This window comes from Eucalyptus grandis, chromosome 3, assembly GCF_016545825.1.
Source record: "Eucalyptus grandis isolate ANBG69807.140 chromosome 3, ASM1654582v1, whole genome shotgun sequence".
In the NCBI taxonomy this organism is placed as follows: domain Eukaryota; kingdom Viridiplantae; phylum Streptophyta; class Magnoliopsida; order Myrtales; family Myrtaceae; genus Eucalyptus; species Eucalyptus grandis.
Window position 1 is genome coordinate 71,896,502 of NC_052614.1, and position 25,958 is coordinate 71,922,459.

Consider the following 25,958-nt stretch of genomic DNA (forward strand, 5'->3'; position numbering starts at 1 on the left):
TTAGCCAATAGGCTTTTTGGCCCAAGGGTTCAGTTAATCATTCCGGTCTCTAGTCAAAGGTAATGTTTTGAAACATTATCGAGGTAAAAGGGCCAGCATGTGATTAACCGGGTTTAACCGATCCAACCATTCATACCGATTAGTTTGAATAAGAAAAAGTAAGAAAAATTAGCAAAGAAAAAGTAAGAAAAATTAGCAAAGAAAAAGTAAGAAAAATTAGCAATATACATGATGATGATTTTGGAAAAGTTGAGGGAACCTCACATGCAAAATTTTGTATGCTTTAAAGGATGTTAGGTGTTATACATTGAGTAAAAATTAAATATTTTTTCTTCAACCTATCAATTGTCATAGACTGGAGAATGAAGGTCGAGCTTACCTAGAGGATGCAAAGATGAAATTATCGTGATGGGTTTTTTAAGTGTTTGAGAAGAAATTACCTTGAAGTAGATCAAGAAGTGTCTGAGTCTCGAAAGGCAATACAATCCGAGGATCAGCTTCAAGCCTCAAACTGGAGCTGTCAAAATCAGATCTCTCATAACAAAAGACGAGCGTCTCAAGTGATTTATGGGGATTGACGTTTCTGCTCTCGAGGCAAAGCTTGACTTCTCACTCTTACCCCCAAAGGAGACGCGCAATCTTGTCTCGGGGAGGATTGCGTTTCTTTCACCCGGCAATTCTACTTCTTTTCAACCCTGACCTCTTTTTGACCAAGACCACCGAAACAAACCTTCCTTCCTCCAAATTGGCAAGACTACCTCACTGTAGACTTTAAAGATATTTTCGTAGCATCTCCGCAAGAGCCATGCAATCGTCCTTTTTTTCTTTTTTCTTTTTTGTCATAACGCGATCATCACTTTCACTTGGCGACTTCCGCCAGGTGCTCTTATTGGAAATTATTTCTTCTCTCGCCCCAAAAGATGAGCAAGACATGCTCTGGATTCACGCAATCTTGTCGTGGATTGCACGTCTTTCATGAAGTAATTTGCAGGGGCTACAAAACTGAACTTGAATCGAAATCGAAATTGAAATCGAAAATGAAACTGAATTGAAATTTTATCAATTTTCAATTTGGCTTGATATTCAATTCAATTAATGAAAAAAAAATCAATATTTTTTTCGATTGAGGTTATTTTGATTTGATTAATTGAACTAAACTAAAATTTTCAACAAAAACTAAATGCCTAATTTAAAATCTCTCTTCTTCTCACTCTAGTAAGCATGACAAAAAAAGGAAAACTGAAAAAATCAAACCAGGTTTTTGATTTAGGTCATGATTTGATTCAATTTAGCTACTCACCTTAATCAATTCGATTTTATTTGAATTTCCTGAAAATCTTATTTGAACCAAACCGATTTGAATATTTGACACCCTTATTAAATTACACCTTTAGTTTTTTTTTAGCCCTCACCTACTCTAAGCCTCAACCCCTCCCGAAATGAAATCGTCCCCACCCCAATCCCCCGAGAATGTGGGATTTTCACCTCCACCTTCCAAATTGGAACCACGAACCCCAAAGTGGTTCTCACCTTTAGTTAGTTCACCTTATAATTGGAGCACGTGGTTGTGCAAATCAAATTGAAGACGGGCAATTTTCACTTTCCTGTCCATTTGAAAAATGAAAGCCTCTTTCCACTAGAGGCATTAAACTTAATCAAAAATCTACTTTCTAACTCATATTTAATAAACTGGATGATAAAAAGTTAGCTAAGAGTTTAAATTTAGGTTTTTATAAATTTAAAGAAACAAAATCTAATTCAATATACTTTACAAAAAAAAAAAATAATCTAATTCAATAGAAGTTTTTGAATGAGTCTGAACTACGTTTACATAATCCATATGGTCGCAATATTCCAACCTTTTGTCCAAAAAGCATTTCATTTAAGGCTCTATTCGTTTCGTGAAAAATATGACGTTTTTTGAAAAATATTTTTAGAAAGCCACTTTCTGAAAAATAGCATATTATGGTGTTCGTTTGAAATTTGAAAATCAACTACAAAATATTTTCTTACCATCTAGTATGAAAATTTTATTTAATTTTCCTTTGTGTATTCCTTTATTTTTTTTTTGTTAGAAAATTGATTTTTTTTATTTTCTTATTTTCTTTCTACTTTCTTTCTTCTTTTTATATTATATTTTTTCCATCTTCTTCTTCTTTGGCCGATCGACGGCCGGTGACTGGCCAAAGGCAAGTTCAAGGTCACCAGCCTTAATCCTCACCAAATCGGCGAGCTAGAGGCTCTCGTTCTCGGCACGCCCGGCTTGCTCCGATCTAGTGAGCAACGAGCTCAAGCTCGCCAAACTCACGCTTGCCAATTTGACAAGGCCTAAGGCTCGCTTGTGACCAGTTGACCATAGCTGTGGCCGACGATTTGCCAAAGAAGGTGAAAAAAATAAATGGAAAAAAAGAAAAAGAAAACTAATTAAAAATTCCAATTTTTGAAAAAAAAAAAAAAAAGTAGGGTATGAGATAAGAAAGAGTGAGTGAGAAAAATCTAAGTTTATTTTCCAAGAAACGAACGTTGAAAAATTTAGAAAATATTTTCAAGTTTATTTTTCATGAAATGAACGTTAAAAAATTTGGAAAATATTTTCCAGAACTCTACTATGCGTCTTTCTAGCTAATCTATGAACATTTGATCACGTTATCATATTGAAGCTATCGTATTTTCGACCAAAAAAAAATCATATAGAAGCTATGGTGTGAGGAAGTCGAATTTGATTGAAAGTACCGTGATCTCGCCACCTCTTTAATCTTGCAATAACTTACAAATGGTCCCAAATTGACGATTTTGTATGAATATTGATTATGACCAAAAGGAGAATATAACACAATTGATATCGCTAAAGAGATACAGGAAGAGCAACATACCAGGAGAAATTTATCTTCACCCAATGGATGTTTGTTTAATAATAATAATAATAGCAGCAGCAGCAGCAAGAAAAAATTATAACAATTACAAAAACAACAACAGTGCATCCGAGAAATTTGAGAAAAAGCAGAAAAATCCAGAGGATAACTCTAAAGTGGAAGACAAAATCAAGATCTCCAGCATCTTATGTCGTCTGAAGGAATTCGACCCCACAAACAACCCGACCAAGACTTGTTATCTATATTCTCCGTTTCTCTTCTCTTTTTCCTTTTGGTACGATAATTGCTTCTGGATCAGTGTCATTTTTGGTTTGAATATAAAATCCAAAACACTGTCGGTTCCTAAAACATTTTTCTCTAAGCATGTTAGCTTTCAGTTTGTTAAATAAAGCATATTTTCATGAACAAAAAGCCACCGTAGGATACGAACAAAAGAAGTTTGGACACAAAGTGACAAAACACAGCACCAGAGGCAACTTTTGATAACAATTTCTACTGAATTACTGGGGAAGACCTTTGAAGAGACCATACGAAGCTCTATGCCCACTATAAGGCCACATAGAAAATGCGTATTCTATTTAGGATTATAATTACCAAATACGTACTGGGGAGCAGTGGAGGAAAAAAATCGTTTATAAATGACCTTAATTAAGTGCTAACAGCATGTTAATTTCTATGTCCCTTCAGGAGTAAAGCTGACGTCGTTTTTTTTCATTTATTCACTAGAATTGTTCAATTAATTAAACAAAACTATATCGTAAGAAGTGATTTTCAAAGCACTTTGATGTAATATCTACCCACAAAAAAGGTTCTTACACTAAAACTAGACTAGTTAAAGCTTAGCTTTAGCTCAACCTCAAGCTCAACTGTATAATCTCTTGTGCTTACGAGTGAACCTTAGTCTTCTTTTCATTAACTTGGGAGTTGGTCATGCCCCAAACTCATGGGCACTATGTAAAGAACATTAAAAAGGAAAATAAAATTCAAGGAAAAGAATTAAATGATAAAGAAAAAGGACAGGACTATTTTCAATCCTAGTCATCGGCGAGGCTTGACCTCACCCAATCACTGGCGAGAGGTTGTCGGACCATCAATGAGGCTTGACAACTGACTAAAGGAGAAAGAAGAAGAAAAGAAGAAAAAATGATTTGTTTCAAAAATTGTTCTCAAGAATAAATAAATAACTTTTTTCTACTTTTTATTTTTATTCAAATATATTCTCTATTTCAAGAAATCGAAAAATTAACTGACATCACTTAATAAATTTTCATTCTTTATTTTTTTTTTTGAGAATAAAAAAATAAAAATTTTGAAAATAAGAAGCATTACCAAACATGTCATAAATAAAGCTTTACTTCAGTCTCTTGCCCCAAAGGAGACGCACAATCTTGCAGAGGGCGCTTCTTTTTACGAGGCACTTATACTTCTTTTTAACCCTCTAATCGAGACCACCATAACAAACCTTCCTCCCCCGAAATTGGCAAGACTACCCGCTGTGATATTTTTGTTAGTTCTCTTTGCAATTGGAGCCCATCGCCACACCAATCCCGGTGGAGATTAACTCTTTTTTTTTTTTTTTTTTTTACAGGATACCATCTTTAAGAGGTACGGAATTATCTCCTTGTACTTGGCAACTTTTCCTTTTGTGAGGTGTTGATATTGGAAATTACTTCTTCTATTATTGCCTTAGAAGATGAGCCGGATGTGCTTGGGATACCCGTAATCCTGCCGTGACTGCTCATCTTTGACCAGAAAATTTACTTCTTTACTCAATGAACCCGCCTCACCTTTTGCTAGTTCTCTTTGCAACGGGATCAGGTGGCTGTGCAATCCCATAGAAAATAGGTCGAAATTGTTTTTGCGTCTTGACGTGCGTGGGAACAAAAGGATCTTGATTAGTAGCTTCATTCAAGACCCGCGTTATCCCATCCTCGAGGAAGGACTACTGGACGCACAACTCATAACTTCCCCCAATAATTTGAAATTATGGCATAGCACTTCTATTATTTGCCAATGCAGAATTTCTACCACATGGATGCACAAAAAAGAAAAGAAAAGAAAAGGGCGGAAGATGCATACACTCTCCGAAGAAAAACAAATACGTCGGGCGAAATAGCTGTCGACATACATATTCAGAACGCAAAGTCAGATGCCATTCTTCGACAAGTTTCCACAGGAAAATCTATCAAAGAAATCATATATTGTGCTGCCACGGAGAGTTTTCTGAGTTCCTATACCACTACTCTATGGTCTAGATGCATTTTCATCACAATTCACGTCGACAACATTGCATTACATCATGCCTCCGATGTGGAACTTCCTTCTCATAACACCACACAAGCACCTCAGTACACCCAAATCGCAAGATGCAGAAAACTAACTCTGTCAACATTAATTCTAAGAAGCAAAAATATCTTAGAAGAAAACAAACTACCCATGCCTACACTAGAAAACCGTAAGGGCGTGTTTGGTGTACAAGAACGAAGCAACTAAAATGACGTAAAAGAGATCAGGATGAAGAATGAGAGGAATCACAATATGAATTAAATCTAGAATTACCGAATCTGATGGCACATTGAAATAGAAATGTAAAACAGAAAACTCTATCCTCCTAAATATTGCCTATCTAGTGGTAATTACCTGTTATGAATGTCATACGGACGACTTTCTCATTTTCTCTTTTTATCAATTATTTCCTCAAAACGTTCAGGTTCCTGTCTACTAAAATCGTAAATTATTGTCTTTCTATGTCCTCGTAGAGCGGCACTTCTAATCAGTTGCATGCTTTGTTCAATTGAACGACAAGATGATAAGCTAAGCATGAAAAGGCTAGTCACAAAAAGAAGACACTTTCAATTTCAAAGAGAAATTATTGATTTAGCTTTGTCATCCATTTCACATGTTTAGAGTTTTATCCACTGGCTGAGTAATCCTATGTCATCAGGGCCAAAAAAAATTATTATTTTCCTTCATGAAGTACGTACTTCATATGCAAAACACAAAGAAATACGCACTTCATATGTAAACCATCCAGCCCAAAAATTCATATAAGAAAAATTCGTTTTGCAACATGTGAGCCGGGATGCCTGCCTCATTCGATGAGTAAGAAAGCATCGAATAGACCAAAACAAATCGTTAAATTGGTAAATTGGTATAATGTCAAAAGTATGTTCTATACACATAATGACAATAGTAGAAAACGTTAGTATTGTTTTCTCATTTTTTTGGGCCGATAGTAGTAAGACTAGAAACGTTCATGTCGACAGGCGATACTTCGACTCCACTAGTGTTCAGTGTTCTTGTCGTGTGAGATTTCAATCCATTCGGATTTGGTCTCACATGTGGATTTCATAGTTGTTTTCACAACAGTATAAGAGCATGATTATGCATCCTGACCTCTCTTCAATTGCTGAGTATGGGAATGAATCGATTAGAGTATTTCTAGAAATGTTCAGTTTGCCAATCAAGTAGTTTTCAATGATTGAACCGAAAACTATGTTGTTATCAGACATCTAAAGTTTCAGTGATTGAATTGCCTAATAATCATCCTCTCCATACGCCATCGCGTCAATTTGTGGATTCTTGAACTCGGAACGAGAAAATTTGGCAAAACTAATGAGAATGAATCGATCCATTTGCACTTCTGCTCTTCACCGTCTTGTTCGAGAATCTGGCGATCTCGCTAAACCTCTCACTTCTCATCCCATCTTTGCATCGAACCATTTTCTTTCACGTCGCTCCCACGGTTGCCCATCCACTGCTGGAGTGAGTGATTCAATGGATCAATCTGAACTTGTGACCTTTGTGGTGAACAAATGCAGAAATGGCGGATTGGTGGAAGCTGACAATGCTTTATTCTTCTTGGAGAGGACGATTTGAGTGAACCCTCTTGACTTTACCTCCCTGTTTCGCCCAACTCTTGGGGGTTGGGGCCAAGATGAAGCATTACCCGTCACCATTGACATGATCGAGCGGATGGGTTCGAAAGGAACGACTCCCAACAGTTCTACTCGCAACATTTTGATGAATTACCTCTGCCAATTGAAAAGATCCGATCTCGGGTCCTCAGTTTTGTGTAAAATGGTCAAACTTGGACTTGAACCCACAACTGCGAGCTTTTAACACTTTGATCAATGGGCTCGTTGGAGAGGGTAGAATCGCCAAAGCCATGAGCTTGGCGGATGAAATGTTGGCCAGACAATCGAGGTAGATATAACCACGTGCCAAGCCATGATGAGGGATTGTGCAGAACCGGCAATACTGGAAAAGCCGTTCGATTGCTGAAGAATTTGGAAGACACAGGCTGAGAGCTAGATGTGACCATGTACACCACGATCGTCGGCGGTTATTGCAGGGAGTATCAACAATTTATCGGTATAAACCCCTGCAAAGAATTAAAAAAAGAACATTTCCTTGGGAATTGGAAGACCGGACTTTGTGATGCTGCTGCTGATACGAGAGCAAGGAAATTGAACTTGTGCAAGCTTATACTACTCAATAAATGAAGGGGACTTGGAAATTAGCACTTTGGCATTATATCAAATATTTCATGAATTAGTCATCATACCAGTATACCACAGAGGAGGTGGCACCGGAGTCCACATGAGAAGGTCCCGGTAGCAGTGGTAGCTGCAATTTTGTTGTCAACTCAGTTGAGGCAATCTTCTTCTTCTCCTTCCCCTTCTCCTTCTCCTTCTTCATTCCTTGGTGAGATTTTGTTCCCTTCTCTTGGTTGTCCTTCGAGGCAAGTTGTTAAGAAGTTTTGGACGACCCAAAGGTGTCTCTTATAATTTGAACCGCATCATCAAATGTAAACCCTGTATTTGGGTCTCACACTCATTGGCTTTTCCAATCAGCTGTTGTCACATGAGATTTTGAAAATAATTATAATTCTACTAGCTACATATGTACTTCGTGATAGATTCAGGAAAAGAATGAATGATAAATTCAGGTTGTTTATGATATTTCATCAAAAGTTACGAACACTAACAAATTCAACCTTAGAAGACTTATAACTAGTCTCCACCCGGGCACTTGCTAAAGATGGTCAGAAAATGAGGGCGATGCATGTGTTACACGAGATGGTTGAGAGTAAAAATGTGTCACACTTTCCAATCATCTCGAAGAGAGATAAAGGCACGGCTGCATGGATCCTTAGTTCTGTCTATTTTTAGATGTATTTGGAATGAAGAACCTAAAATTAGCTGAAAGTAGTAAGCATAGACTTGAGAGTCCATCAATATAAACAAGGTTATTTTGACCTGGTCTAGATTCTGGCGATCTACGAGTGACCTCTTCAATGAATCTCATCTATCAACACCAAAATCTGGGGACATTAGTTTTGCCACACATTCCAGGGGTCTCTAATTAATTCGCAGTTGGATCGCAATCAACAGAATTCATTATCAGCCAAAGAAATAGAAAACAACGGACTTAAGAGAAGAGAAGTAAGCAATTAGCACCATCATCCTTGTTTGTGTTTATGAACAGAACGGATGCTGAAAAGGCAAAGTGCCCAAACTACAGAACAGAAAGGCGTACTTGTTACTTGGTTATTTTGTAATATCCAATTAGCGAAATCAGCAATACGGAATTGTTTGCTAGGAGGCTATATTTAACTTTACAAATTTAATGCTGCATACATGAGATTTAAGCTCGTCGTATGAGAGACCTTTATCACAACATTCAAAAGATATTATGAACTGACAGAAAAAGAGGAGATTGTCATCATGCATCCTAGTTCATGGATTTCTGGTGAAATTCCACAGCTCACATAGTATAAGCACACAAGTTGCTCTATTATGGTACAACTGGTAGTACATACCTCCATCTGCAGAGCCTCATTGGGTTTGAAAGTGATATCATTAGAACGAGACCACATCAAACAACTCCGCATCAGGGTAACATGCAGAAAAATCAGCATGTACATATTCGATTAACAGAGAGGTAGAACCTAACAAGCACACAGCACATTCAATTAAATATAAGTACACAAGTCACTCTTTCACAGTTATGGTAGGACTGGCAGTGCATACCTCTAGCTGCAAAGCCTGACTAAGTTTGGGAATGATACCATTAGAGCGCATTGCATCAAAGAACTCTGCATCTGGTTAACATGTAGAAAAATCAGCACGTATGTATTTGCTTAATAGAGGTAGAACCTAATGAGCATACAAAAAGTAGATTCAACTGAAAAATAATACATTCACAATCATTCAGTTTTGTGCTGATGAAACCATATCAAGTGCTTTGATCTTCACAGGCATAAAAAACTTCCTTAGGACACTCCAGTTGGCCCGTGAGCCTATTCAAGGTCGCACAAAAGCTAGCCTTTAGTTGTTGCTGATGACACCTCAGCAAAATCCCTCTTCTTCATTTGATCGTTCTCTGGTATGGACTATGAATTGCCTCAGCCAAGTTAGCCAGACCCAGATCAATCATTTGATAAAATGATTCCACGACAACATCAGGATCAAACGGGATGCAAAATAATAAGCAAAATCTTAAGCTCCTCGCCTAGCTTGTTTTACAGAGCAGGCAAAAAATTGTCCCAATTATGCAAAAGGTCATCTATACAGCTCTTTGAATTGAAGTCCAAAAGTAAGCCTTGATCATTACATAGACCAACCGGACCTGTCACAAAAGTAGCACCAATTTATCTCGCTTGATAATCTTTCAACAATCTCACAATTGTTTATGGAAAGCCTGCCTACAATCATAGATAGAAAAGGCTAGCCAAAACTAATTTTTACTTTTTTAAATCATGCACCAAAAAAAAAAAAAAAATTGAACCTTGATTTTTATTTTAGCTCAGTTTATCTTCCTTACTGGGAATTCATGCTCAAATGAACAATGGACAGGCTTTCCCATCATCACGAAAAATCGAGAGCTGTTTGTCCTAAACAGGATATCTACCAATAGTCAAATCTGACACATAAAATTGCTCACAAAAGGAGTTCAAAATGGCGAAGGATTTTTTAAAGGAAAATACTAGTTTGAGACATAGAGAAAAAAGGGATCTGGCGCGCAGTTTATAAATTGAGTTGCAGAAGATCAACCTCTTGATGAAAAATTCTCATCTTGGGTTTACCAAGAGGGAAACTATAAATCACTAAGTAATTCTTGTTTACCTATGTCGTTAATTTTCATTTGTTGCCTCACAAGCCGCCAATCTATCTGCAAAAGTTGCCGATTGAAGATTAGCTGAAAAAACATTGCCATGATGCAATCAACAGCAAATATATTTAGGCAAATCCAGATCAAATAGATACCAAGCGTCGAGCAAATAATTCTTAAAAGATATATCTGTTAGAAAAGTATTACACTTTTCGCTCATGCTAGTTGTTAAAGGACAAAGAATCTTACCAGATGACCAACGCCTTCTAATGTATGAAGAACCACAATCGGATCTAAATTTTGATCTTGGCTGAAGCATCATGTTAGCTTCTAGGACCGACTTCCCCACTCTTGCAATTATGTAAGACTGGGAATTGAGTCTCCACACCACGTAGATTATGACAACCATTGATATTCAACTCTTTCAAGTTCCAAAAGCATCATAGGTCAGGTAATCTTTTGATGGAACCACGATTAAAGACATTGAACATCTCTAACAACTCCACCTTATCAAGACCTTGTATTTGACTAGATTGTCGCAATAGCAAGTATTTAATTGCTTCAAGCCCTCATAATTTCAGATGGATCGGCCTTCTAATGGACTTGCAGCTATATGTATGTATTGTCTCCAAGAACTCCAATTTACCTTGGCCCTAAATTTCAACTAGATTATTGCAATCCTCAATGTCCAATCCTTTCAGAAGATTCGATTGTGAGAGGTCCATTCTTTCAATGGAATTGTAGTGTTTTATTGACAACTCTTCCAAGTACTTGAATCCGTCAAGCTCAGGCAATATCAACTTAGGATAGGAGTCAACACAAAGTTTCAAGAGTCTTGAGGTAAGCTTTGGGAAGTACTCAAGTTGATCGTATCCATAAAAATGAAGTTCTTCCAAGTGGAATAGGTAAGAAAGCTCTGGCAACCTGGGAATCGGGAATTGACTTGAAGATATGTTAAGCCGGAAGAAAGCTCTAGCAACGATCGAGCTCCTTACAGCCCTCTTGGTCAAGGCATTAGAGAGAAGAAAGATTCCATATGCTTTCTGGTGGGTCAAATATCAATGTGCCAGTGATATGGAGAATCACGAGTGAAGACAAGTCATCATTTTCTCTTGGAATTCCCCCTTTTAGACTATCACAAGATTCAAGAAATAGCCTTTGGTGGTTTGTTCAACCATCCAATAGCAATGGGTAACTATTCAAGGTCAAAAATCCCCAATGCTTTGCAAATTCGGTAAATCCCCAATTGAGGTAGGAATTTCTTTTAGTGAACAACACCCGTAAAGGTTAAGGTATTTGAGAGAAGAAAGATTCCCAATTGAGCTAGGGATTTCTCTCAATGACTTGCAAGCCTCTAGTCCAAGTACTTTGAGAGAAGAAAGATTCCCAATTGAGCTAGGGATTTCTCTCAAACAACCCCCTAGCTCAAGTTTTTGAGAGAAGAAAGATTCCCAATTGAGCTAGGGATTTTCTCAATAACTCACAACCCCTAGCTCAAGTTTTTCGAGAGAAGAAAGATCCCCAATTGAGCTAGGGATTTCTGTCAATAACTTGCAACTTTCATTAAATCAACCACATTTGAGAGAAGAAAGACCCAATTGAGTTAGGGATATTTAAAGGTTGAACTATCAATGTTCCTAACAAGTTTGCAGATGGGAGATCCTCATCAAGGCTAAGTTGTTCAAAGATTCTCAATTCTTCTTCTTCTTCAAGAGCTTCAAGCTCTTCTTCCAATCAAAATTCACCTAGTTCCTTGTCTTCTTAAGTTGTTTGAGAGAAGAAAGATTTCCTCCAATTGAGCTAGGGATTTCTCTCAAGGACCACAACATCGCAACCCTCAGATTAGCTCAAGTTGTTCAAGAGAAGAAAGATTTCCAATTGCAAGCTAGGGATTTCTCTCAATAACTTGCAACCCCTAGTTCAAGTTGTTTGAGAGAAGAAAGATTCCCAATTGAGCTAGGGGGATTTTTGTCAATGACTGTGCAAACCCTAGATCAAGTTGTTCGAGAGAAGAAAGATTCCCAATTGAGCTAGGGATTTCTGTCAATGACTTGCAACCCCCTAGATCAAGTTGTTTGAGAGAAGAAAGATTCCCAATTGAGCTAGGGATTTCTGTCAATGACTTGCAACACCATAGGCTAAGTTGTTTGAGAGAAGAAAGATTCTCAATTGAGCTAGGGATTTCTGTCAATGAATTGCAACTCGCTAGATCAAGTTGTTTGAGAGAAGAAAGATTCCCAATTGAGCTAGGGATTTCTGTCAATGACACGCAATTCTGTAGATCAAGTTGTTGGAGAGAAGAAAGATTTCCAATTGAGCTAGGGATTTCTGTCAATGACACGCAACCCCTAGATCAAGTTGTTTGAGAGAAGAAAGATTCTTAATTGAGTTAGGGATTTTTGTCAAGGACAAGCAATACCCTATCTCAAGTTTTTTTAGAGAAGAAAGATTCCCAATTGAGCTAGGGATTTTTGTCAATAAATCGCAACCATTTAGATCAAGTTGTTTGAGAGAAGAAAGATTCCCAATTGAGCTAGGGATTTTTGTCAATGACACGCAACCCGCTAGATCAAGTTCTTTGAGAGAAGAAAGATTCCCAATTGAGTTAGGGATTTTTGTCAATGAATCACAACCCCCTAGATGAAGTTGTTCGAGAGAAAAAAGATTCCCAATTGAGCTAGGGATTTTTCTCAATGACATGCAGCCTCCTAGCTGAAGTTTTTTGAGAGAAGAAAGATTTCCAATTGAGTTAGGGATTTCTGTCAGTTGACTGTCAATGAGCAACCCGTAGATCAAGTTGTTTGAGAGAAGAAAGATTCCCAATTGAGTTAGGGATTTCTATCAATTCCTGGCAACAGTCTATTGCAAGTTGTTTGAGAGAAGAAAGATTCCCAATTGAGCTAGGGATTTTTGATAACTTGTTACCCGCTAGATCAAGTTGTTCGAGAGAAGAAAGATTCCCAATTGAGCTAGGGATTTTTGTCAATGACCAGCAATTACCTAGTTCAAGTCGTTTGAGAGAAGAAAGATTCTCAATCGAATGAGGGATTTTCCTCAATGATTCACATAAATGGAGGTCAAGGTATTGGAGAGACGAAAGATTCCCAATTGAGAGGGATTTCAACCAATGAATGACAAGATCTGATAACCAATTTCTCTAGCTTCCTCAGAGAATAGACTGACATAGGAATCTTTGTAATGCCAATAGATTCTAAAAGGAGTTCTTTTAGTTCTTGCAATTCCCCCACTTCCTTTGGTAGCTTTCTCATATTATGACATCTACACAAGTCCAAGGAAATGAGGCTCTTGAGTTTGCCAATAGAAGGGTCGACTTGCTTCAGTTTGTAACAATTGGACAAGATGAGAATCTCCAACTTCGTGAAAGCCGAGAGATTAGGAGTATATCTTAACTCCCGGCTATATGAAAGGTTGAGAACTTTTAGCTGCTTTGCCGCCTGTACAAAAGAGAAAAAGCTGTCAAAAAGGAGTTTAATCGATAAAACAAAACAAAGCAAAGATCATAGAAGATGTCTTTTTTTCCATCTTACCATGATCAAACTCCATCCTCCCCAATCATCTGTAAGCTTGTTTTGTGACAATTCCAGCACCACTAATTTAGATAGATGCAAATTGATTGCTGAAGAAAATATATTGGGTTCAATGTATAACCATTGAAGCCATCTTAATTCAGGAAACAATTCATTAAAGTCTCCACTTATGGTCGTCCAGCAAAATGAAAGGAACCTTGAGCTCGGTAAGTTTTTAAACAGTTCACTTGTGCATGTAGAGGAACAGGCCCTTGGGGCCAATTGATGCTACTCCTTGAACTGCTGCATATCAAATCAATCAATTGAGTGTCTGAATCAACTTCTAATTTTTTACTTTTGCTTTTCTAAACCCCATACTTTCACAATTTGTCATCTTTTTACCCCTCGCCAAACATAAATGTTGACAGATAAACACACATTATTTTGATAAATTTTTTTGAAAAAATTCAAACAATATTTTAAATAAAAGAACACTTTTTCTTGCTTTAAAAAATTCAAGACGAAACACCTCAATTCTTACCTCTCGCTTTTTTGGAATTTTGTAGTGCATGTACTTTGATTTTTATTAAAGTGGAAATACATGAAACCTTTTAAAACATACGAATGTTAAAGAGTACCCATGGGTCACTTGTTAAGTAGCTAAGTAAGCACCTGATTTTCAATTTGTTAACTATTGTTATTAAGTGTTTAATCATTCTTTAGCAATACACCTTTAGCATTTGAATAATATTTTAGATTTTGACGGAAATTGGAAGAGAGCTGGCTTTAGACCAACTAAAAATGAACTAATTAACTTCCTTACATGGTGTTATAGTTAGATTAAGGTCTTAACATATGGAACAGTAGGTTTGTCGATGCTGGGCAACATCTTTTGGAAAACTCTGCCACACGAAACTTTCTGGAAAAATCTACTTATGTTACCTAAACAGAAAAGTGAAGATACGTATGTCCATTTCCCAAGACTGGCACCATTTCTTTTCGCATCTTATAAGTCAAAAGTACCGCTTAAACTTTGTTGCTAAAGGAGATCATTTAATTGGAAGAAGATGGTGACAAAATCCCAGACGGCTTGATTGACATTAACAACAATACTTTATTATTTTTCCCCGAAAGCTTAGCTGATCAGTGACAGTATTGGATAATGTTCAGTATCGAAATTTTAAATCTTAAACTTTCTATTGGATTAGCATCTCGAGATTGACCACAAATAAATCAAGCCGCCACTCAATCTACACATTGACATGGCGTAAACGTTCAGAGGAACAGACTGAGATGCCCATAACAGAGATCGCAAGTAGCCAAAGCTACTGGTCGGTGGCTGGGCCTCCAGCAAGACTCAGTCGCTTGAACAGCGTAGAGATGCGATTCTGGATCAAAGTGGGCACCTAGTCACGCTCGGTTGGGCGTGCGATTCTGGATCACAGCGGGCACCTGGCCACGCTCAGTTAGGCACTAAGGAGACATGTCTAGTGAGTTATTTTTTCTTTGCAATTTATTATATGGTCATGTTCTTTAGGATTTACCAAAAGCAATATAAGGTACAGTTGATAGTTTTCTGAAAGATTTGGCTGAAATGTTTGAGAGGCAACCCCACGCTGCTCATTTAGTGGTTAAGGAATGTGCTTTTGTGTATCATGATATGAGTTTGATTCCTTGCACTATTAAGTGCAAATAATTTCCTGTTTGAACCGTCCAGTCGGACTTAATTAAGCTGGTGTCCCACCTGGCAATGAGAGTTAATGGAGTATTTCACCATTATGGAACTTAGGTAGCCGTTAGTACCCACTTTTGTCAAATAGGTTTTCTAGAGGTATGTTGAAGTAAATTATTGACGTTCGTTTTTAGCATGGGCATGCTTCTCAAGAGGTGAATTAGAAATTAGAAATTAGTACTCATCTGTTAACATGCACTTCTAGAGCAAAGTAATTTCAAGCCAGTAGTGCCCCTCACTCAACCTGTTCAAGAAAATGCATTTGTAACACGTAAAAGCAAAATTCGACCTAGAAATGGTATTATTTTTGTAAATGGACTTTGCTTAATGTCCACAATACTCTATACACATGCTACGCGCATGTTATGTTAACATTATGCTTATTTTTATGTGAACTTTGTAACTTAAACTTTTAAAAATAAGAAGAGAATGGTGATAAAAATTGGGGATGGTACAACATGTTGATGAGGAGAATATTATATAACCGTTAAAGGTGGGGGATGTGTTGGTTAGAGAAGGAGCACTCTACCAAAGTGAGACTTCACTTCTCTGCCATACTTTTTATTAGTAGGAGAATCCTTAAATAATAGTAAAATTGGAAGGGACCTAAAGTGACACCAATCTCATTTTTATAATTATAGTATCATGTTATATTAGATATAGACTAGACATGACCCACGCTATGCACACCATTTATATTGGATTGAGCAGGTGACACCAATTGATGTTTCAAATGATGAGCAATTCCCTCTTAAAAGAGAATAATTAATTATGATTAATGATGGTGGTTTCCCCTTTTAAGAGCTAAATGATGAAAATAGCCCATGGATTCATTTAAAAAAATACGATTTATAATGAACTTGATTTTGAGATAATTTAGGTTGAGAGAATAATAGAGAAATCTCTCCCTTCTAAAGAACAGTATAGGACTGTGTCATAGGATGTATGTGGCAAGTAACGCAGGAGACAATTGATGCATGTGGAAGTTACATGTGAATGGCCTAGAAGCAGAATGGTCGAAACGAGGCATTGGTATAAAAGGGGTATAGAGGTAAGATCAGACATGCACGTCACAACAAAGTTCATCTTTTACTTTCCTTGTAATTTTCCTTTGATCGCACTTCTGTTTCATGCAATTTCATTTAATATCTTTTTAAATTCCTTATAATTCGATTTTTAACGCATTTAACTTTTTCTTGTGCACTCCATCCAAGAGAAGTATGTCCATTGTTATTGGGAAAAAAAAAGGAATGTCTTTCGAATGCGGTTTCCCGCCTGAATTTTTACTATAATGAGAGATGTTTTTTTTTTCCTTGTTGAATTACTATAATGAAAGATTAAGAACTGTCAACTTATAAATTATAACTGTCTTTCCAAAGAACATGATTTGTCCGTCCATATGTGTTTTTCCAATAGAGGTAAGGATACTATAGTTATATCTTCATGATAAATTTATTCACGTCACTTTTGTGCATATGCATGGTATGGGCTCACAACTAGTTGGTCCATTTTTCACAACACTCGACACCTTTCTTCTTTCACATGAAATTTTGTGACAACGGTATCTACTCTAGATTGAAAACAATACCTTTTTTTTTTTTTTTTTTTTTGGAATGCTATTTATAGGCCGAGTGCAAAGATACAACAGGGCAGGAGACATAAGTAAACATTAAAAAAAAATTATCGATAAAACAACATAACTTGAAAGTGCATTTTTTTTCGTTAGTTTCTTGGAAATATTATGAATAAACTGAACTGCCAAAAGACAAATTTGTTTTGTGAAATATGAACTTCCATGAACACTATCAAACCAAAGATAGAATTCTTTTTTCCCTTTTTTTGGTTGGGTTTAATTTTATGGTTTGACTCGTTTGTCATTATCCGTACTTTATATATTAACTAGTGAAAAACTCACGGTCAATATTATTTCTCTTAAGAATAGTTATTGAATCAACAAAAGAATGTGCTCTTTATAATGGTATGAGCGAACTAATTCAAATTAAATCGAGAAAATAAAGCTTTTTCCTTTCCCAACATCTCTTGGTTAATTGCAAAGGTTAATTCCCCGCCATTGATCAGTCATGAACCCACTACGCTTCTCTAAATGGAATATATAAAATAATGAAACGACATGAACATTGACAATCTAAGTAAAAATTAAACTTACTTTCAAAATTGACAGCATGCTGAAAATGTTATTTAGTAAAGAAAAAGGTATCGATATAATAACAAGCATGACATTTCCTCTAAATTGTCGAGTTTGTCGAGGGTTTTCGGCACAAAAGGGCATTGTCCCAAAAATATAAATAATATAAAACAAGTTGGAGAGGAAAGAAATGTTTATTAAGAAAAGCGAAGGAATAGACAACGAGAAATGAAAGAAGCAAAGAAAGGAAAATAAGAAAATCCACTCTTTATCACACACCTAAATCCATGAGATGAACAAGGTCAACGTGATACGACCTTAAAAACATTGTAAGGATTTTCCTATAAGATTCTTAAGGTGATTTTTGCCATCATAGCTATTAAGACACAAGAAGAATGAAAAGAGATAGATATACCTCGTAGGGGGAGGGGTATCTTCAAAATCAAAATGGAAAAAAAAAAATAAAAGTGTATCAAACATTGATTTCCTAATTCATAGGAGCACCACAATACATTCAACCGTACTAGAAAGCAAGCACCTGTGATAAGTGCGAAATTTTTCTTTAGCATAACTGATTTGTTAATTATTAGTTATTATAATCAGCTTATGTTGTACATTACCGTTTTGAACGAAAATTCAAAACATCTTCATTTATCTGATCTATGATACATATGCTTCATCTTAATTAAATTATTGTAGTCTTTCAGATTATCAATAGTTTCAAGTAGATATAAAATTACATGCTTTTAGTGAATGAGATTTTCAGTGTAGAATCGTAGTTAAAGAATCTTAAATTGATTGCAAAATTAAGTTTTTGATAGATGTAATTTATATCAATGAATTTGGATCAAATAATGTAACTTTTTCATCCTTGGGACACTTATAATCCAATTATTATCACAATTTATCTAAGGGGAACATAAATGGGTGTATGAATAGATTTTTTCCTAAAGAGTAGGGGTATTTGCTTATACTAGATAAAAGACTAAAATGGATCACATTAAATTTATGGAGTTATGAGAGAGAGAGAGAGAGAGAGAGAGCCATATGTTACCTCCGTTTGCATATTACTTCTCAAGGCTTTATCTTCAAGCCATGGCTTCAAACATCTCTCAGGCGGTTGTCCTTGGCAAAAGATGCTCCTTCCAAGATCTCTCAATTGGTCATGCATCCTAAACTCACCACAATCTCCAATTTTTATTAAGCACCTCAGCTTCAACTCTTCAATTCCAAGATATGGAAAAAGATTGCAGTCGTCCCACATGTAAATGGCATATTTGCTGTTTTCACCAATTAAAAAACAAGCAATATCTAGAAAAATCTTCCTTTGTGTAGGTTCCAATGCATCATAACTTAAGTTCAATGTCTTTTGGACATCTCTATTTGGTTCAGTTCTTAATTTCTCCAATATCTCTTGCCATACCTTTTTATTTACTTTTCCATATAAGTATGAACCTATGACCTTGATAGCTAGGGGAAGCACACCCATGGTAGATAAGATTTCATTAGAGATACCCTCAAAATCCTTCGGACAATGGCCCATGCGAAATGCATGTCTTTTAAATAAAAGCAAAGAATGCACCTCATCTAATTCTTTCAATTCATACTTGTAGTCCACCTCAAACTCAGACTGATCAAGTAAAAATTTGTATCTAGTTGTCACAATGATGATACTTCCTGCAGTAAACCAATCACGTTCTCTAGCCAAAGCATCTAGCTGATTTTGGTGATCAATATCATCCAAAAGAATGAGAACCTTTTTTCCTTTAAATCTAGATTTGATCAAATTAATTCCATCATCAACTGTACCAACACCTTTTTCAATTTGCAGTATTTCCTTAATTAGTAGATTTTGTAGATAAGGAATACCATTGTTGTTAGCTGTTTCCCGTATATCTGGAAGGAAACTACGATCCACAAAGATATTCGATAGGTTGTTATAGATGACCTTGGCAAGAGTCGTTTTACCGATCCCACCCATGCCATATATTCCTATCATTCGAGCATGACTGGCAGGAATGTCTACCCAATTCCTAATTTTGTTGACATGATCGTCAACTCCAACTAGGTGCTTCGGAACATCAAGCTGAAAATCACATCTCAACTTGCTTAGAATAGTTTTGGTAACTTCTTCCACTAATTTTCCTTCATGCTGTAAAAAAAAAAAAAAAAAAAAACTCATCATTAACTTCATAACTTTTGCGTAATCTCATCAAAAGACACCCACATATATGTGAAGGATGGATGCAACCATTTAACATGCAAAATGTTTTGGTTTTACGAATGACAATATAGGATGATGGTGTAGCAGTCATTTCATTTTTCCCCTTCTTTTTCTTCTTATAGATAGATCTTATTGAAATAAGATAAGGTGGTGCACCTAGCAAATTAAGATTCTTTAGAAGTAAAGTGTTTGTTATGAGGCTTATGGTCACTGCTAGTTGAAGGATAGGAGGTCAATAATTTTGGTTACAAAAAGTTTAGGAGAAGAAGATGTTCTCCCTCTAAGGCCAGCGTATCCCACGGGCCTAAATGGAGGACTTATAATTAACTTATAGATCGCCTATCAATGAAAGTTACTGGCAACAGCGGGTCTTGAACCTAGACATGATCGGTGTGAAGCAAGAGGAGGTCGATTTATCTGGTGGTTACCAAGCTTTGGAAGACTGAGTAAGGGATCCTAAGGTTTTAGACGTTGTTAGTGTAGTTTTCAGGGGAAATCTTAGGGAGTACAAGTATTTGTAGTCCGTGGGCCATTATGGTTATTCATTGGGACATTTTGGGATGTTTTGTAAGCTTGTAGTGGAAGCAATTCATCCATATGACATTGGTTTCGCTAAATAACAATACTTTAGGGGAATAAAAAAAAAAAAAAAGTGCAGGCAGAAGGTAAGTACCCATTAGCAAATTTCTCAGATTCCCATCCATTCAAGTTACTCACTTCTGTAAGGGCTCGTTGACCTTCCCAAATGTCCTCCTTATCAAAACGCTTCTTGTGCGAACGGAAGCCCTCCCCAAAATTTCCATTTAGATACCGCACATCCGATGGGAGCACTTTATAAAAAATGGGCAACACTGTGTGCGACATGCTCTTCTGGCAGTCCATGATGCGTACTAGCTCACGGAGGCACCATTTGCTCGAAGCATAATTTTCAGAGATGATGGGGATCGAAATCTTAGATCGCGTGATGGCATTGAGAATCTCTGAATTAAAATCCTTGCCAATTTCAAGGCTGTTATCATCCCTGAACACAGAAATTGGTACAGTCCCTACACTGATCAGACTGCGGTAGAGGTGATCAGTGAATTGTTTGTGAGTGTCGGAGCCTCTAAAGCTCAAGAACACATCGTATTGATCGCTACCTCCTCCATGGGTATGGAAGGAAGGACGAAGAAGCAGATGCTCCATCAGTGATCTCTTTCTCAGCAATCCTTCTCTTTTTCTCCCTCAGTGCTCCTTTTTTTTGCGCTCTTTTTCTTTTTCTTTTTATTTTGCTCAGACTTTGCCCTTTCCCCATAGAAATCTTATAGACAAAAATGAAGAGAGGATGCCAACCTGCTGCACAAGAAGAAGTAGATAAGCAAATGAAAAGGCAGAGCACGTGCTTTTTGGGAGGAGAGCATATGATTTCTGAACGATTTCGAATCCAAAATGTTTAATGATCAAGTCAGTCTGTTGACTAATTGAATAGTAAAAGCTATTGACTTAGGCGTGCATTAGGCGTGCATCTTTTCTTTCCGGTGGACTGCGCCCTCTCGTCAAGGCAACATCAATGGGTTGTGTCCACTCATGAACAAGAAAACAATGGCTAGTCTTCATCTCTACATGCGTGCTCTAGAGTCAAGGCTCCTAATCTTTGATGGAGAGCACATGCATTATGAACGATTACTAACACTAAAATGTTTAATGAAGAGAAGATGCCTTCTGCTCCACTAAAAGATGTAGATAAACAAGTGAAAAGGCTAGATAGAAAGCACCTGATTTCCGTATGTACACAATATTTAATGAATGAGTTTTCTTAGGGGGGTGTCTATTGATTAATCCAATATTACAAGTTGTTGTTTTGGAGCAGTGTAATGCACATCTTCTCTTTCCCATGGACCTCATCCTCTTGATGCATGGACTTTCCTAATCGAGGAGATTTTCATTAATCGTCTCTTATTGGTTGGTTACAAATTAAACATGTCGCTCACATGTAAAATTAACTAAAGCTAACATGTTGATGCCTATATTTCATTAGGCATTCTCAAATGCATATGCCCCTAATGAATCTCAACGCTTATATTATGTGGTTTTCACATGAAACTCAATAATAATAAAGGTTCAAATTTATTAAGGGCATATGCACTCAGGTCCTCTAAGAAATTTTCCATATTTGCTTCAATCAAGCCTTTGATCAGTGGTTTAATGTAAGCATCTATTTGAAAGCACATGCATATACGTTGATCTCTGCCTTCATCAAAGTGCTGATTATTGATATTCATAAAATCTAATATCAAATCTTCGTAATCAATTGAAAAGGAAACAATTTAAAGGAAATAGCAATCAAATTTGTGAGTCGTTAAATAAGAAATTGTCATTTAAAAATTAGAAAAGTGAAGAGCCAAAATAGGCAAACTCTTTCTCTCTAAGCATTTTCGTTCGCGCAATCTCAATGAGAGTTAGCTTTTGACCCAACCCAAAAAAAAAAAAAAAAAAAAAATGAGAGTGAGCTCTCCCCCAGCAATGGTAGGCCTTCCCGAACCATTCTTGCTAAATGGGTCATCCATGTCCATATCCTCGCCCTCATTACTAATGGTTTTTTTCTATTTTTCTTATTTTCTTCATTTCCCTAACCTCCACTGATTAAGTTATCAACTCTCTCAGCAGTATATATTCCCAATGCCCTCCTGAGTTTTCTCCTTGTTTAGTTCTTCTCCTGCCACATCCAAAATGTCTGACAATATGGGTGGATTTAATGAGGGGCTAAGGGTGCCCTGCCCCAGCCAACTCTCGGAAATTATGCTTAAACACAATTATTTAAAAAAAAATACATATTCATCCATAAGTCTTGGCCCCACCAAAATTTTTTTACCAAGCAAGAACAGATTAACACAAAATCTTTAATTAAATTTGTAATTGATTGAACAGAAGCAGTTGCAGATGCTTTTAGTCCTTGCCTTATCTTCTTTTGTATCTCACCCTCTAGTCAAGTCAAAAGATGTTGGCTTGGTCCGCTCACGATGTTAAATTCTTAATTGGGCTATAAAAAGCTAGAATCTGTGTACAAGCAAGTTGCATTCATTAAAATAAATAAGCAAAGGTTCTGTTTTTGTTTGATTATTAAAAATCATAATTTGATAAATCATTTAAAAGCTGATAAATGAGTTCAAACGAAATTGGAAATGTGTGGAAGATATGAAGAAAGGGCCTAGTTAGTGATTAGGAATGTGATCTTACATTTTAATTTCAAATTGTCATATTCTAAATGAATTTGGAAATGAGATAGAGATGAACAAAAGGTCTTTGCTATTTCTCTTTTATTTGTTCCTCGCTGACCTTAAGTATTAGCAATGTCATGCAAAACAAATCCACTTTAACCTGATATAACATCACTGAGTTATTCTCTTCAAACTTTGAAATTTAAATAATTGATTGACATTTTATCTGTAGAATAGAACTATCATTTGTTAGATGACACCAAAGAAGAAGCGAATGCTCCTTCAGTGCTCTCTTTTTCTGCACTCATATTCTTCTTCTCGAGATGATAGAATACAAGCATAGAGAAAAGAATCAGTGCAACGAGCATGGCAAAGGAACGACCTGAAGCGAAACGGTGCGTCCCTTTGTTTGCCTTGCTCTGACTTTGCCCTAGTCTGAACAACTTGAAATTAGGTCATGATTTGATCGAAGGAGGAGCAGAAGAGAAGAAAATAAAGGGAAACTGCTGAGGAAAATTCAGAGAGGACCAAGGTTTGAAAAGAATGGCCTTCAGTGCGTGCCCCCTTTTTCCTCGAGGGCCCACCTTGAGAATATCATTGCAAAGTTTTTTTAATCCAATTAAATGGACGTAGAATAGGATTATAGGCTAAATTCGTGATAAGTCAGATTAAATTGATTAATTACATTTTAAGGAATGAACTTATAGTTTGTAGCAAAAAGGTGAAAGATATGAGAGATATAAAGCTAAGTGAGTGTCCTAATAAACATGTATAGTTCAATTTTTTTAAATGTTTTCATGTGTATATGTTAAAGATCAATTAGTTTATTTTTCTCTAACATAAAAGATCTTAAGAAGCATCATACCATGGATTTTGGTATGTCTTGTATTGTGATGATGACTGAAGCTATCACTGATTTGAGAGCAGGTAAAAAGTAGCAATGGAGATTTTTTGTTTGAGAAAGTGGCAATAGAGTTAAAAATGCTCTGACCTTCGCATAATAGCTATTGTCGTTTATGCGTGTGAACTATACTTTTTCATTACTCAATTCAACCTCTTTTTACCCTTTTTGGGGTAACTAACTTCGTCAATTTTCAAAACTTTGAAGGAAGAAAATGAGTTAGAGGTGAAAGGCAATATACTTTTTAGGATTATATAGTCCAATAATTCGAGGAAGACAACATATTATTTGTCTAGAATGTCCTATAATTGTCTAAGGCAAAATTGTGAATAAAATCTGATTAAGAGAGTACTTGCTTTTATGGGTGATTGGCTACAGAGTGTGTAGATTCTGGACCAAAACCCTGAAACCCACCTATCAGAGCATGTTCTCAATTTTCGGAATTGAAAATCGAACCCCCTTGATCTTGGAACTTGCCGCGAACCGGCCTACTACTTTTTCTTTTCTATTTCATTTTTTATTTAATTGATCTTAGACCTTCAGAGACAAAGAAACCTCACGATCCATAAAAAGACGGTCCTTGGCTTGAGGCGAATACTGGCAATTTTGAGCGCAATAGAATCTAGCGCGCTCGCATTCCAACTCATTCTAGCTTAACAAAGGACCGACACTGAATTACGATGCAAACGAACAATGAGATAGAGAGGCCACATGATTAGTCACATCTAAAGCCGAAAGCAAAGGCTTCTCTTTTCTACGGAAGTCGATTATGAGGTGGTGACACACCACATCAGCAGCCCCCCACGTTAGACAAAAAGAGCCCAAAACACACTGGTTCAGCCGCAACAAATCAACAGAAATGACACGCTAATAAGAGATGAAAAAACGGTTACCTTCTGCGAGCTGAGATACGAAAAGAGGTGCAAGATCGGGGAGAGAATACCCTAAACAAGCCTCGCCGAGAACTTTGAAGAGGGAAATGAACAAAGAAAGCGAGTGAGGACTGTAGATGATAGCCTTGAATTGTTCTGCAAGAGAGAGACCGGATGTAAAAGATACAGAAAGTGAGAATTACAAATATGAGAGAGAGAGAGAGAGAGAGAGAGATTGTAGTAAGAACTATTAAACCCCACCAGGTTTAACCAGTCCAACCGCTCATACTGATCAGTTTGAATAAAGGGAACGTAGTAAGAAAAATCTGCAATAAATGTGACGACCTTGATTTGAAAAAGTCGATGGAATTTCACATGTTATATTGTGCATGCTTTTAAGGATGTTAGATGTCATGCAATGAGTAATAATCAAATGTTTTTATTTTCTTCTATCAAAATGTAATAGACTATCCGGCTCATCTGGAAAAGTGATGCAGAGACAGAATTACTCGGATGGGCTTTAATGTCTAAAAAGGAGTTACCTTAAAGCACATCAAGTCGTGTCCGAGTCTCAAAAGCAGCACAATTATGAGATCACCTTCACGCCTCAATCTAGAGCTATCAAAGCCAGATATCTCAGAGCGAAAGACGAGCGTCTCAAGTGACTTATGGTGATTGGCGTTTCTGCTCCTGGGTCACGAGCACTCGGGACTTTAAATAAAGCTTTACTTCTCACTCTTGCCCCGAAGGAGACGCGCAATCTTGTGGAGAGGATTGCGCGACAAGATTGCGCGTCTTTTCACGCGGCAATTGTACTGCTTTTTAACCCTCACCTTCTTGACCAAAAAACCTTCCTTCCTCGAAATCGGTAAGACTACCTCGCTGTAGACTTCAAAGATATTTTCGTTGCTTCTCCGCAAGGAGAAAATATTGGTTCGCCGGTCACGCGCTGGTTCGCCGTCGAAGAGAGGGAGGGCAGACAGAGACGCGAGGGGAGAGAAAGAGCAAGGGACGGACGAATCGGGGCTGAATCTGGAGCCGGGAGGGCGGCGCGGTGGTTCGCCGGTCTCGCCGATCCCGCGCGGTGGTCCGTCGGTTGCTCGCGGTAGTTCGCCGGTCGGAAAGAGGGAGGGCAGAGAGAGAGGGAGGTCGCGATCCTGTTCGTCGGAGAGAGAAGGAGGGTAGAGAGAGGGAGGCGCAAAGGGAGAGAACTCGCAGAGAAAACCCTAGCGTGTAAAAATAATAGACAACGCCCAAATGATCAACTATTTTAAATATATTATTTTTTGTTAAAAATAATAAAATAAAATGAGAGAAGAAAATTTTCAAATTTGGCGTGTGAACGCACATAATAAAGTCACAAGTGGGCT

At 37.1% G+C, this 25,958-nt stretch overlaps 2 long non-coding RNA genes across 8 annotated transcripts; both read right to left on the bottom strand.

The window, feature by feature from the left end:
* Positions 1-6,255: 6,255 nt before the first annotated feature.
* On the bottom strand, positions 6,256-11,395 carry LOC104432317. 7 transcript variants are annotated; one of them, XR_005549592.1, is made up of 5 exons: positions 10,239-11,395; positions 10,004-10,049; positions 8,698-9,506; positions 7,441-7,729; positions 6,256-7,257 (listed from the first exon to the last, which is right to left on the bottom strand). It is a non-coding gene; the product is annotated as an uncharacterized LOC104432317 (long non-coding RNA). The 7 variants fall into 7 exon arrangements; XR_005549596.1 differs by having other exon boundaries at positions 8,698-8,979; positions 9,077-10,049; XR_005549595.1 differs by having other exon boundaries at positions 10,004-10,076.
* Positions 11,396-21,228: 9,833 nt separating this feature from the next.
* LOC108957588 lies at positions 21,229-25,641 on the bottom strand. The gene is made up of 3 exons (XR_005549599.1): positions 25,131-25,641; positions 24,610-24,744; positions 21,229-23,250 (listed from the first exon to the last, which is right to left on the bottom strand). It is a non-coding gene; the product is annotated as an uncharacterized LOC108957588 (long non-coding RNA).
* Between the last annotated feature and the right edge of the window lie 317 nt (positions 25,642-25,958).